General features: G+C 33.6%; 1 protein-coding gene across 3 annotated transcripts in view; it reads left to right on the top strand.

Moving 5' to 3' along the window:
- Nucleotides 1-817: 817 nt before the first annotated feature.
- Nucleotides 818-13,791, top strand: part of LOC110255677 (uncharacterized) — a 1,749,062-nt gene continuing 1,736,088 nt past the window's right edge. For 2 of the 3 annotated variants that reach the window (XM_084979938.1, XM_084979941.1), the window contains exon 1: nucleotides 846-1,066. The gene's annotated coding sequence lies outside the window, so the exon portion shown is untranslated. Of the gene's footprint in view, nucleotides 1,067-13,791 lie in introns of all 3 variants that reach the window. The other variant, XR_014817781.1, reaches the window with a different exon arrangement.

Genomic DNA, 13,791 nt, shown 5'->3' on the forward strand with positions numbered 1-13,791 from the left:
TTCTGTATATCCATTATGGATATACCATTTGCAGTTGTCCCACAGACCTAGGATAGTCTTTTTTTCCCCCAGTCTTTATTTTCTTTGCTTTTCAGTTTCTGGAAGTTTTACATTGCTATATCCTCAAAGTCAGAGATTCTTTCCTCAGCTGTGTCTAGTCAACTAAAAAGCACATCAAAGTGTCTCTTCCAAATTCTTCATTTCTATAACAGTGCTTCTGATCTGTAGCATTTCTTTTTGTTTCTCTTTTAGAATTTTCCTCTCTTCCCTTATATTGTTCATCTGTTCTTTCATGCTCTCTACTTTATCTGTTAGAGCCCTTACCATATTAATCACAACTGTTTTAAATTCTGTCGAATCTGACTCTGGTGCTGATGCTTGATCTGTGTCTTCAGACTTTGCTTTTTTTGCCTTTGATTGTGAATTATAACTTCTTGATAACCAGATGTGATCAATAGGTAAAAGGAACTGGTGTAGACAGGGCTTATTAATGTGGTATTGAGGTGTTGCAGGGGGACATATTCTGTGATTTGGTTTCAGCCTTCCAGTAAACTTACACTTCTGGATGGTGAACTTCACAAGTGTTTCTTAGTTTTTTTACTTCTTCCTCGTTAGTTAAGTGAAGATGGAAAATGTGAGTTGGAGTTTTAGTGTTTGCTTCTCCTAAGTCGAAGGCTACAGCTGACTGGAGTTGAGTGTTTTCCTTCCCCCCAATCATTTAGGCTCTGTTAATATTCCAGAAGGTTAGTATCTCTTTAATGAGTTTCTCCTGAAGGCATTCTTGTTAAGAACAGAGTGTTCTGGTGTATTTTAGGGTTGTATTATGTCCCTGCCTCTTGCCAGGTGCATTAGGAGGATTTTTCTCTGATCTTCATTGTGAGGAGCTGGTTGAGCTCCTGGAAGTAGCTCACAAAATTGTGGGGACCCTCAGTGACTGAGTTCTCCTGAACTATTTAACTCTCAGAGTTGTACATGCTTGGCCTCCAGCAATTCGTCAACTACAATTAAGATTTTCTGACCTGGCACTGGCTCCTGTGGCAGTTTCCGCTCATGATTCTCTGCTCCTGTGAGTAAACTATGACCTCTTGTTTTCTCCTCTTTCTCGCCCATCTCGGGACAGCAGTTTTCCGACAATCCTCCTCTCACTCACTTATACATCCAAGAAAAATAGGTCTTTGATATTTTAATTTGTTCAGCCTTTTTAGTTGTTGTTAGGCTGGAACCCAAAGCTCCTTCCTTCCAAAGCTCCTTTATTGTGGACCTGGAAACACATTCAATAATTTTGGAGGACTTCCTCATGGGCATGTTTTCATATGGGCATAGGCAGATTAGAAAGCGTAACTGTCCACCCATCCAAGTTTTCTTATCCTGGCACACATGTAGCCCAGCCTAAGCTTCCCCCTCTTATTTTGACAGTGGATGGCAATTCCCTTAGAATTTCTTTTTTTTTCATATCCTTTCAATCCTTCTTACCTGAGATCAAATATCTTTTATTCAAATATGTGGTAATCCTTTTCTCTATTTTTAGAAATAGACTGTACATTTTTTTAAAAATGTAGTTATACCTAGAGACTTTGTACATTGAAATACTCAAAAACTAGTTGAGGATTTTATTATTTGTTATAATGTTCCTGATTAAAAAGGCTGGTGAGGAAGTTCCCATTGTAGTTCAGCATTAATGAACTTGACTAGTATCCATAGGGATGCAGTTTTAATCCCTGTCTCATTCAGTGGGTTATGAATTTGGCATTTCTTTGAGTTATGGTTTAGGTCTCAGATGCGGCTTGAATTCTTCTTCAACTCTGTTTTGACTCCTAGGCTGAGAATTTCCATATGCTGCTTGTGCAGGCCAATTAAAAACAAAAACAAACACGCACACACACACACACACAAGGGGGTGGAGGTGAATAAAAAAAAATTAAAAAAAAAAGAAAGAGGTTCTTTAAAAATTTTGGTTGTCCCAGGCCCTTTGGATGATTAGGAAATTTGTGGCAGGTTTGTGCTTTCTTAAATGGGCTGTTTGAGGAGGTACATCTTCTGTTGAGGTATTTAAGTAGATATCTGATGCTCAGCTGTTGAAGATATTATAGAATAAACTGGAACAATGGATGAAAATTAGAGTATTTGTGTTCTCAGGTCCCTTCCTGCTCTATATTTCTGTAAGTTTATACTTTTTTTTTTTTTTTTTTTTTTTTTACTGTTAATAGTCATGAAGTTCACTTGAGTAGAACTTCATATTTACTGAATTTTCCTGTGGCCCAAATAACTAGAGATATACTGGTGCTTGCTACTAACTGACCAAGAACATCAAATAAACCAAATCCCTGAGGTTACATATGACAAACTCATTTTGAATATTTTAACTCATATTTTCATGCAAATATGTTTTCTTGCTTTAAATTTGTGGGATTCTTTCCTGATACAGCTATAGTAGCTGTGGAGTAGGAAAATTGAGGGAAAATTACTTCATTTGTACCGGCACCTAACTTAACCGTAGAAGAGAGCAGAATTGAAAGCTGAAGGAGACGGCAAGCTGACTTATAAAGGGTTGAATTTGATTTGTGAGGGTGAGAATGAAATATTATTGTGGAGTATGGGACACAAGAGGGATACAAATAGGAACAGCGTGTAAAAGATTTGTGACTGATGTGAGGTAATATATAATTTTTGTGATATAAAATTGATGTAAAAGGGGTCAGCCATCAGAAAGCATTGAAGTTCCAAAGTACCAGAATTGGAAAGAACTTCAAGGAGGCAGTGAAGGGCTTTAAAAAGAAGTTGCTTTGAACCATCTGCACTTTTCAAAATGATGCAATTCACTTCCAGAGTCTCTGGCATTTATTCATGTGATTTTTAGGGGCAGCCAGTAAATGGGATCAATATTGATGGAAAATTGAATTTTCAAAGAACATTCAAGAAGCATGCATTATACTAAATAAAACAGATTCTTTTTTATGAAATAAAAGCACTTTAAAAAGGCATCATATTAGTTTTAATAATATCAAAGTTGGTGGATATTCATACTAATTTGCTCATTTTATGCTACTGTCTTCTTACTCTGCCAGGTCATTTTCAATTCATTTTGTTTGAAATGAGGTTTATAAGACATGGCGATGTTTTTTAAGTCTTCTAGTTGTTCATGATTGAAACAAGCATTTATGGATAAATCTTTCTGGTGAAACTTATCTATCACTGGTTTGTTGGAAATAAAGAGTACATGATTAATTTTCATGGTTTCCAAGAGAATGATTAAAAATTGACTATCTTTGTTGATATCATAAGCCTTACTAAATATACTGAACAGTTAGAAAAATAGACTTGACTTTACTTGATGAAAGATGGATTAGTAGCCCCAGGATATCATGATTTATTTTTAATACAAATTAACATTCTGGCCAGGAGAATATTCAGCAGTCTCTTTTTTTCTTTACTTTAGTCTGTAATAAACAGAAAATCATGTGAAAATAGATGTTGTGGTTAATCTGAGCTAGGAATCACACAGATAAACAATAATTACCAATATCAGTACTTTCCACATGATTTCATAGAGCTGTTGGAATCCTCACACAGGAAAGGAAGATTTTTAAAGTAGATATGTGAGTTAATGGACACACACCATCCATATAAATGAATAATTCTATTACACCTAGACCTATCATGCAGGATTTAAAATTGCAAGGCTGAATGTGGATTTTTAGTAGCATATCTGAGTTTTGAGTCAATAAAAATTGAATGTGGAGCAAACCAGGGACCCTAAGCAGGGTTATAGAAATAGCATTTTAAAGAGAAGTCTTTGAAAGTGTAGGATTGTAATGGTATTTCTACGAAATTAATGTTGTCTAGTCAAATTGAAATCTTCCTAAAAAATAGCTAGTGATGGTGTTGTTTCAAGTGCAATAATTTAAAAGACGTTTTCTGTTAATAAACATTACAAGAGGCACTTACTTGGTTTATTTACAATTGAAAATATAATCAATTGTAAAAACAAATTTGGGATTTTGCATGGTTATTTTCAAGATCAGTGATTCAGAATATATGAATTATTGCACTTTACATTTTATTCTATAACTTAAAAATAACTGCATGAATGTAAAATATAATTGGTGATTCCTTCTTTAATAGATTACTGGTGTCTTAGATTTCCTTTATATCTAAAACTGGAAACTAAATTGGCTTTTCCTTCTTAACATACCAAACACTTGTTTTCATACCTAATTTTCAGTTCATGAAGATTTATAAATATAATTTTCAGTTTAAACAGTTCTTCTAGGAAAATATAAGCAAGGAAAATGAGATGTATCATTAGCCATGAGAGACTTAAAGCATTTTTATTCATTTGTTTGGAAGCAGTCCTAAAATTACCCAAATTAAAATTGGATTTTAATAAACATAGATATATGTCAAAGATGGAGCATTATATTTAAGACATCATATTCTTGCATAAATGTTATAACATGGAAAGGAGAGGTGTGTACATAAGAATTCTTTAGAATATATTATAGAACATATTGTGTACTTTAGCATACTATCTAGGTGAGTTATAAATTTGAACATTCTAGTGGATTTTTCTACTTATTTTTTCTTTTACTGGATACATTAAAAGAAAAAATAAGTACAATTAACTTCAGTAATGCACTTAATTTAAGCAATCTACTCAAAATATTATTTTAATTACAAGCAATGTAAAAAATATGAATGGTGTATTTGTTTTCTATATGAAGCTTTCAGAATTTGGTGTGTATTTTGCAGTTACTATACATTTCAAATGAAAAAATTATTAAAATATTGTTGACATAATTTAGTTTCAACTTGAATAATGGTGACTATACTCCATTTAAAGTTATAAATATTGGCTATATTACCTGTGCTATATAATATATCCTTGTATGTTTCTTATTTCATACCTTAAATAGTTTGTATTTCCTAATCCCCGACCTCAATTAATCTCCCTTTTCACTAGTTTGTTCTCTAGAACTGTGGTCTGCCTGCTTTGTTACATTCATTTGTTTTTTGTATTTTTTAGATTCTACATACAAGTGAAAAGAAAACATAGGGTATTTATTTTTCTCTGACTTCACCACACATTTCAATTTAGGCAAGCCACATTTTGCATATTCTTTAGTCATTTATGACTAGGGGCTTTTATTGGCCAAAATAGTTCTACACCTAGAATGAAAGGTTGTTTCTCAACATCAACTGTAGAAATGAGAGGAATAGACATTTTTCCTCTGGGCGAATATTTAACCATCCTATTTGTACTTAGTGGAAACAGAAAATCTGAATTTATAATAAACAAAACTCTTGTAAATATGCGATAGCTTCCAAAATATCCATTTATAAAATTACTTTAAATGGTTATAAAAGGTATTAAAAACTTACAGCTATTCTGACTTCAATAATACTCCACTTAATATACAGTGATACATCTAAAATATTTCTATGACATGCATTAGAAAAATAATGGAATATTGAACTAAAAATATTAGGAAATTATTCTAGAAGTTTGATGGCTTTAGGCATGAAACAATAATATTTTGCCTCAAAGATTAATTTATATGTTAGAAACTATCCATATAGGAGGAATAAACTACTAAAACATCTGTCAATAGAATCATTGGCATGGTGGTAAAATTATTCAGAAGCAAGAACTTGTACTGAAAGTTACATAGATATAGATTCTAACAGTTATCTTCTCCACTTGTTGCTGGGTGGCCTGGAGAAAGTTATGTAATCTCTCTAAACTTGAATTTTCTCATCTCTAAAATGATTATGCCTTTCTTTTAGAACTGTGAAAATGAAAGACATATAATCAAAATCACAATTAGAATTTCTATGAAACATTATTTATTGACTTACATATCATGTTTAAGTGTTGAACAATAGGTTCCTAGGTCCCCATAATACTAGTGTTGCTTTTTTCTGAAAATTCTCATTCTGTTGTTGTGCCTCATTTTGATATTTTGTAGTCTCAATAAATCTGAAACACTGCAAATATTGATTAAGATTAAGCAATACTGCTTTTAGCAAATTAAATGCATAAATTTCTTTGTAAAACGTTTTTCAATTAAAACATAATTTATAACTGAAGGGGGCCTTTGTAATAAATATAAATAAGGACATTATAAATACTAATTTCCATTGGAAAAAAATCTTATTTTTATTTATTTTTTTAAGTGACTAGGAGCCACTTGTAAACAGTAGTAAACACTGGAGCAACAAAGTCAGTTGAGTTGGGTTTTTAGTATTTTTATATCTTAAACTTCCATTAAAAATACCTTAAAATATTTACCTACAATTAGGTCTTTCTATTTTTTATTCTGTTCTTTGGTGTTCATTCTACTTCTACAATAATTCTACTTATGTGGACTTTGCTATTTTATGTTTTCAAGGAATCAGTTTACTTCCTCTAGGTTACCAAATTTGTGGCATACTTTCATCATTTTTAGAATGTTCATGGTATCAGTGGCAATAATCCCTCTTTCATTTTTAAAATTGCTATTTTGTGGTTTTTCTCTTTTTTTCCCCCCTTGGTTATCCTAGCTATAGGTCTTGCTAATTTTATTTATGTCTTCAAAGAACTAACTTTTGGTTTTGTTGATCCTCTCTATTGTTTTCCTGTTTTTAATCTCATAGGCTTTTTGTTCTGTATTATTTTTTGTATTTCTTTATTTTTAATTTACTCTTTCTTCTTTAATTTCATAAAATAAAGGTTTGGATTATTAGCTTTTTATCTTTTCTAATGTATGCGTTTAATACTATAAACATTCTTTTATTCACTGCACCCTATAGATTACAAGCTGTTTTTTAATTTGAGTTCAAAATATTTATTAATGTTAGCATATGTCATCCTCTAACAATTTACTTTTGTCCTATAAGCATCTATGGTTAAAGTGGGTTTCTTTTAGGTAACATATGGTTAAATCTTGTATTCTCATCCAATCTGAAAATTTATTTTTGATTGTACTTTTAGACCATTTACATTTAATATGGTAACTTACATAGACTATCTACCTGTTCACAGTAGCTTCCTATTCATTGTACTTGTTTTGTTTTTTTTTTCCTTTTTCTTCTTTCCCTAATTTTGGCAGCTTGTATGATTCTATTTTCCCTCCTCTATTAATTCATTTAATACTTTTCATTTTTTACTTTTAAAAAAAGAAGACTTTATTAATGCTTTAGAGTTTAAGTTTAAAGCAAAATTGAAGGACAGATTCAAAGATTTCCGAAATGCCTCTTACTCCCACATATCCACAGCCTCCCCTGTTATCTATATCATTCACTAGGATGCTAAATGCTTTACCAAGGATGAACCTAGATTGACCTGTCATGATCACTCAAATCCTGTAATTTACAATATGATTACCTTTTGGTGTTGTACTTTCTATGGGTTTGGGCAAATGTATAATGATATATATCCATTATTACAGTAAAGAGTATTTTATCTGCCCTAAATATCCCTTGTGCTCCACTGATTTACAGCTCCTCCCACAACCCCTGGCAACCACTAATCTTTTCATGTCGTCATAATTTTGCTTTTTCCAGAATTTCTTTCAATTGGAATCAGATAGTGTGCAGTCTTTTCAGATTGGATTTTTTCATTTAGTAATACGCATTTAAGATTTATACACATCTTTTAATGGTGTGATAGCTCATTTCTTTTTAATACTAAATAATATTCCCTTTGTCTAAGTATACCACATTTATTTATCCCTTCTCTTTCAAAAGGACCTTTTCATTGCTTCAGTTTGGAAGTTATAAATAAAGCTGCAATAAACATCCATGTACAAGTTTTTGTGTTGACATGTTTTCAACACATTTGGGTAAATATCTAGGAGTATGATTGCTAGATTTTATAACAATACTATGTTTAGTTTTTTAAGAAACTGGTGCAATCTTACAAAGAGACCGTACCATTTTGAGTCCCTCCAGCTCTCGTTACTCCACATACTTGTCAGTACTGGTGTTGTCAGTGTTCAGGATTTTAATGTTGACGCTGATGAAGATTTTGGCCATTCTGATAGGTGTGTAGTTGTATCTCATTAATGTCGTGATGTTCATTTCACTTATGACATGATATGGAGCATCTCTTTGTGTGCCTATTTTTCATTTGTATATTTTCTCTGTTGAAGTCTTGTTGTTGTTGTTGTTGCTATTTCTTGGGCCGCTCCCTAGCATATGGAGGTTCCCAGGCTAAGGGTCGAATCGGAGCTGTAGCCACCGGCCTACGCCAGAGCCACAGCAACGCAGGATCCGAGCCGCGTCTGCAACCTACACCACAGCTCACGGCAACGCCGGATCGTTAACCCACTGAGCAAGGGCAGGGACCGAACCCGCAACCTCATGGTTCCTAGTCGGATTCGTTAACCACTGCGCCACGACGGGAACTCCTGAAGTCTATTTTTTAAATCAGATTGTTTTGTTTCTTATGGTTGAGTTTTTCATTGAAATATAGTTCATGTACAATATTATGTAAGTTACAATATAATGATTTACAATTTTTAAAATTTATACTCCATTTATAGTTATCATAAAATATTGGCTATATTCTTGGTGTTGTATATCCTTGTAGCTTATTTTTTATGTAATAGCATAATAGTTTGTTCCTCTTAATAGTTTGTTCCCCTATCTGATCTTGGCCCTCCTCCACTTTCTCCTCCCGACTGTACTCTCCTCCCAACACTGTATGAGAATTCTCTTATTCTAGTTCTCTATATCTGAGTCTGTTTGTTATATTTTTAGATCCCACATATAGTGGTATCATACCATATTTTTCTTTCCTTTGTCTGACTAATTTCACGTAGGATATTACCATCCCATTCCATCCATTACAAATGGAAATTTTTTGTTTTACTTTTTTATGTTTGAGTAGTAGATGATTGTATATGTATGCTACATCTTCTTTATCCATTCATCTATTGATGGATACTTAGGTTATGCTTCCATATTTGGCTATTGTAAATTACGTTTCTGTTAACATTGAGGTGTATGATTCTTTTCTAATTAGTGGTTTGCATTTTTTTTCATTTTTTTTATAATTTATTTTTTTTCATACTGTACAGCAAGGGGGTCAGGTTATCCTTACATGTATACATTTTTCCCCCACCCTTTGTTCTGTTGCAACATGAGTCTCTAGACGTAGTTCTCAATGCTATTCAGCAGGATCTCCTTGAAAATCTGTTCTCAGTTGTATCTGATAACCCCAAGCTCCTGATCCCTCCCACTCCCTCCCTCTCCCATCAGGCAGCCACAAGTGTCTTCTCCAAGTCCATGATTTTCTTTTCTGTGGAGATGTTCATTTGTGCTGGATGTTAGATTCCAGCTATAAGTGATATCATATGGTATTTGTCTTTGTCTTTCTGACTCATTTCACTCAGTATGAGAGTCTCTAGTTCCATCCATGTTGCTGCAAATGGCATTATGTCATCCTTTTTTATGGCTGAGTAGTATTCCATTGTGTATATATACCACATCTTCCGAATCCAATCATCTGTGGGTGGTCATTTGGGTTGTTTCCATGTCCTGGCTATTGTGAATAGGGCTGCAATGAACATGCGGGTGCATGTGTCTCTTTTAAGCAGAATTTTGTCCGGATATATGCCCAAGAGTGGGATTGCAGGGTCATATGGAAGTTCTATGTATAGATTTCTAAGGTATAAATATACACAGTAATGGAATTGCTGGATTATGTGGTAGTCCTATTTTTCATTTTTTGAGAAACTTCCATATTGTTTTCTATAGGGACTGTACCAATTTACATTGCCACCAACAGTGTATGAGAATTCTCTTTTCTCCTCACCAACATTTGTTATTTGTATTCTTTTGGAAGATAACCATTCTGACCAGTGTGAAGTGATACCTCATTCCAATTTTTATTTCCATTTCCGTGATGATTAGTGAAATTGAACAACTTTTCATGTGCCTCTTGCTATCTGCATGTCCTTTTTTTTTTTTTTTTTTTTTTTTGTCGTTTTGTCCTTTGTTTTTAGGCCCACACCCATGGCACATGGAGGTTCCCAGGCTAGGGGTCTAATCGGAGCTGTAGCTGCTGACCTACGCCAGAGCCACAGCAAACCAGATCCAAGCCACATCTGTGACCTACACCACAGCTCACAAGCAATGCCGGATCCTTAACCCACTGAGCGAGGCCAGGGATCAAACTCACAACTTCACGGTTCCTACTTGGATTTGTTTCTGCTGCGCCAGGATGGGAACTCTTGCATGTCCTCTTATACAATAAGCTAATACAACTCAATATCAAAAAAATCCCCAAACGACCTGATTAAAAAATGGGCCAAAGACCTGAGTAGACATTTTTACTATTGAGCTTTAAGAGCTCCTCGTAAATTTTGGATAACAGTCCTTTGTCAGATTTTTCTTTGCATATATTTTTCTCCCAGTCTATGGCTTGTCTCCTCATTCTCCTGAAGCAGTATACATTTTAATAATAAAATATTTATTTTATGATTTAGGATTCACACAATTGTAGGTGAATTGGGGGAAGTTAAGGTCCAGAAGGAGTTATTGGAGGATCAGAAGAGAAGTCACCAACTAACCAATCTGAGAAGACAAGCAAGTCTGACTGATGAAGTGGAATCATGAATAGAGAGTTCCTGGGTAGTTTGTGGCAAATTATTTCTGCTCTGTAGCTTCTACTTCTGTAGCTCTATAGGTAAATGAGTGGAATTTTGCAGGGAAAATATCAAAGGTCAGAGTAGTGACAGCATTTGAGCATTCGAGAAGAATTTGGATACAGTGTGGAAAAGAGCATGCCGCCATGTCTGACTCCATGAGGAGAGAAGGTGAGCTCAAGTGTTGGGCAATATTTAACCTGTTATGAAAAAAAATCATGTGAATTCCTCTGTTGGTTAAGGGACACATACAAGGAAAGGAATTCTGTGATACACAGTTACTGCATTAAACAAACTGACACAGCATTAACCAATACAGACTCTTAGTATTTCCATACAAGCATTAGGATTCATTACAGGCATGTATTTGAGACATTGTGGGTCAGTTCCAGCGCACTGCAGGAAAGCAAATATCTCAATAAGTGGAGTCGCACAATTTTATTTCCTAGTGTATAGAAAAGTTATATTTATACTTTAGTTTTTAAGTGTGCAATAGCATTATGCCTAAAAACAATGTACATACCTTAATTAAAAATATATTATTGCTAAAAAAAAATACTAACCATCATCTGAGTCTTCAGGAAGTCCTAACCTTTTGTAGTGACCATGGATCACAGATTACCATAACAAATATCATACTAAGTAAATTTGAAATATTGTGAGAATTGCCAAAATGTGACATGGGTGACACAAAGTGAGCAAGTGCTGTTGGAAAAATGGTGCACATTGACTTGCTTGATGCAGGTTTGCCACAAACCTTCAATTTGTGAAAAAAAAATCTGTGAAGTGCAATAAGATGAATTATGCCTGCATATAACACTGTATGAATTAAAAAAAATTCTTAAGCATCCAAAAAAATCATGCTCAAAGGATAGAAGTAAAAGTCATCATCATAATCATCAAAAATAACATTGCAAAGTTTCCTCTAGGAAATAGAAGAAAAGTTAAGCCTACAGAAGCTAAGAAACTTCAAAAAAGTTATTACATAAAGCAAAACCCCTATAAATCATATATGGTGAGGCTTTACAATGAAAAAATATGAAAATTGAAAAGAACTACCTAAATTAAAAGTGTAAGACATGACATTACAAAAAGTTTAAAATTAATAAGAACAGAAAGCAGAACTTTTTAAAAAAGAAATTAGTACCATGAAAGATAGATCTAAGAAAAGCTTCATCCCATAGAAAGATAAAATGTAAAAAGATAAAGAACAGGAGAAAGATGGCAGTAATGACAAATAATGGAAGAAGTTCCAAATTATATATTATATGGAAAATATAGGAGAAATCCAACTAAAGGTATATTTTTCCACCAGTTTAATTTACAAGTTGATGAAAACTCACAAATTTATAATGTGGTACAGGTCCTTTGATAGATGAAAAGGGACTTTTAAAATTTTCAAAATCACATGAAGTACCCAATTGCATTACATGATAATAATTAGACATGAAAAATGAATTAAATGAGAATAAAATACTTATCTTAAGAAATACTGTTAAAAATATCTAACAATCAACCTGGAAATTATAAGGAAAATCTACAACTAAATGAAAGTACTGTAGCTTTATTTGACTGAAGTGAAATAGCCTCTGAGGTTGTCTATTTTGAATATTTAAAATTTTTCTAAATATTCTCACCCCAAATATGGGTTAATTAATAATGTGCATTTATTTGTTCATTCAAATGAGATTTTTAAAAAATTATCCATATGGATTAGACGTTATTTTTAATACTAGGTCTATGATACAATATTAGCTGGAGAGAAGGATTATGAAGAAAAATAAATCAGTTTAAGGATTTAGACACAGATTGTGAGTCACTAGCCATGTTTTCATTTCAGAGTTGTTACATTAATAAACATGTTTATTATTTGAACTTAGAATGGAACAATATTTGAATTCAATGTGAAACAGGTCTATTCTAAACTAGATAAGAAAACCAATGCAGCCTGAGCTTGAGGATATGATACTAGAATCTTACAAAACTGAAAATCAAAGGGGAAAAAAATTAAAGAATGGAACAGAATATCTAAGAACTGGGGTGAATACAAAAAGGTATAATTTACACATAATGGGAATACCAGAAGGAAAAGAGAAAAGAACAGAATCAGTTTTGGAAGGAACAATGATTGCAAGTATGTCCAAGTTAACATCAGTTCCAGGAAGCTGAGAATACAGGATGTTGATAAGACATATGCCCAAACAACAACAAAAATTCACCTGAGCCTATCATTTTCAAATTCAGCAAATCAAAGTAAAGAAAAAGAATCCTGAAAGAAGTCAGAGGGCAAATACTCCTTACCTATACAGGAGCAAAGATAAGAATTACGTCTTGTTTTTTTCCTACAAAAATTATGACAGCAAGAAGGGTAGAGAGAAGTATTTAATGTGTTGAGAGAAAAACCCCCACCAAACTATGATTCTGTGCCTTGAGAAATTATCCTTCAATAGTGAAGGAGAAATAAGACCAAATGAGTTGTCTTTTTTTTTTTTTTTCCCCAGTAGACTTGCCTTGAAGGAAATTTTAAAAGAAAATTTTTGGAGAGGAGGGAAAAAACATCTATCAGAATCTTAGATCTACATAAAGAAAGGAAGATCTTAGGGGAAGGAATCAATTAAGGGTTTCAGATCCAGCTCAGACATAGAGTCATCCAGCAGAGGACACTGTTCCTGATGACCAGGTACTGACAAGGGTGAGAGGCATCCCAAGGTGAATTTCAGTTTGATATCTTAGTATCTGCTAGATTGTCAAAGTCAAGTTAATACCAGGACACATTTCAGCATGGTTCCCTGACCCCCTTGGTTCATCCTCTTATGGAAAATAAACCTAAATTTCATGTGATTAATACTTGTATACCCTGATTTAGGTTTGCTTTTGGAAAGGTATGACCTGACACAGGATCCTGGTACATATATCTTAAGGTGAGGTTTTCAGAAAAAAAAAAAAAAAAATGAGTGAGGGAATCAAGATGGGGCAGGGAAAGAAAGGAAGCAAGGAAATGGTCTCATCTGGAATCTAACTCAGCCTGAACTCATGGGGATCTCTGGAGCAAAAATTGTTCCAAATGTCTGTCTTGCCTAGGGCAAATAGAGTAGGTCTTTTGGAACCCCACATCAGGCACTCATTAGGTGGGGAGTAGGCCCAAAGGATGCATCACCTACAA

This window comes from Sus scrofa, chromosome 10, assembly GCF_054392235.1.
Source record: "Sus scrofa isolate SSC_HxYL_T2T_F1_AM1 chromosome 10, Sscrofa_HxYL_maternal_Yorkshire_Landrace_v2.0, whole genome shotgun sequence".
Taxonomy (NCBI): domain Eukaryota; kingdom Metazoa; phylum Chordata; class Mammalia; order Artiodactyla; family Suidae; genus Sus; species Sus scrofa.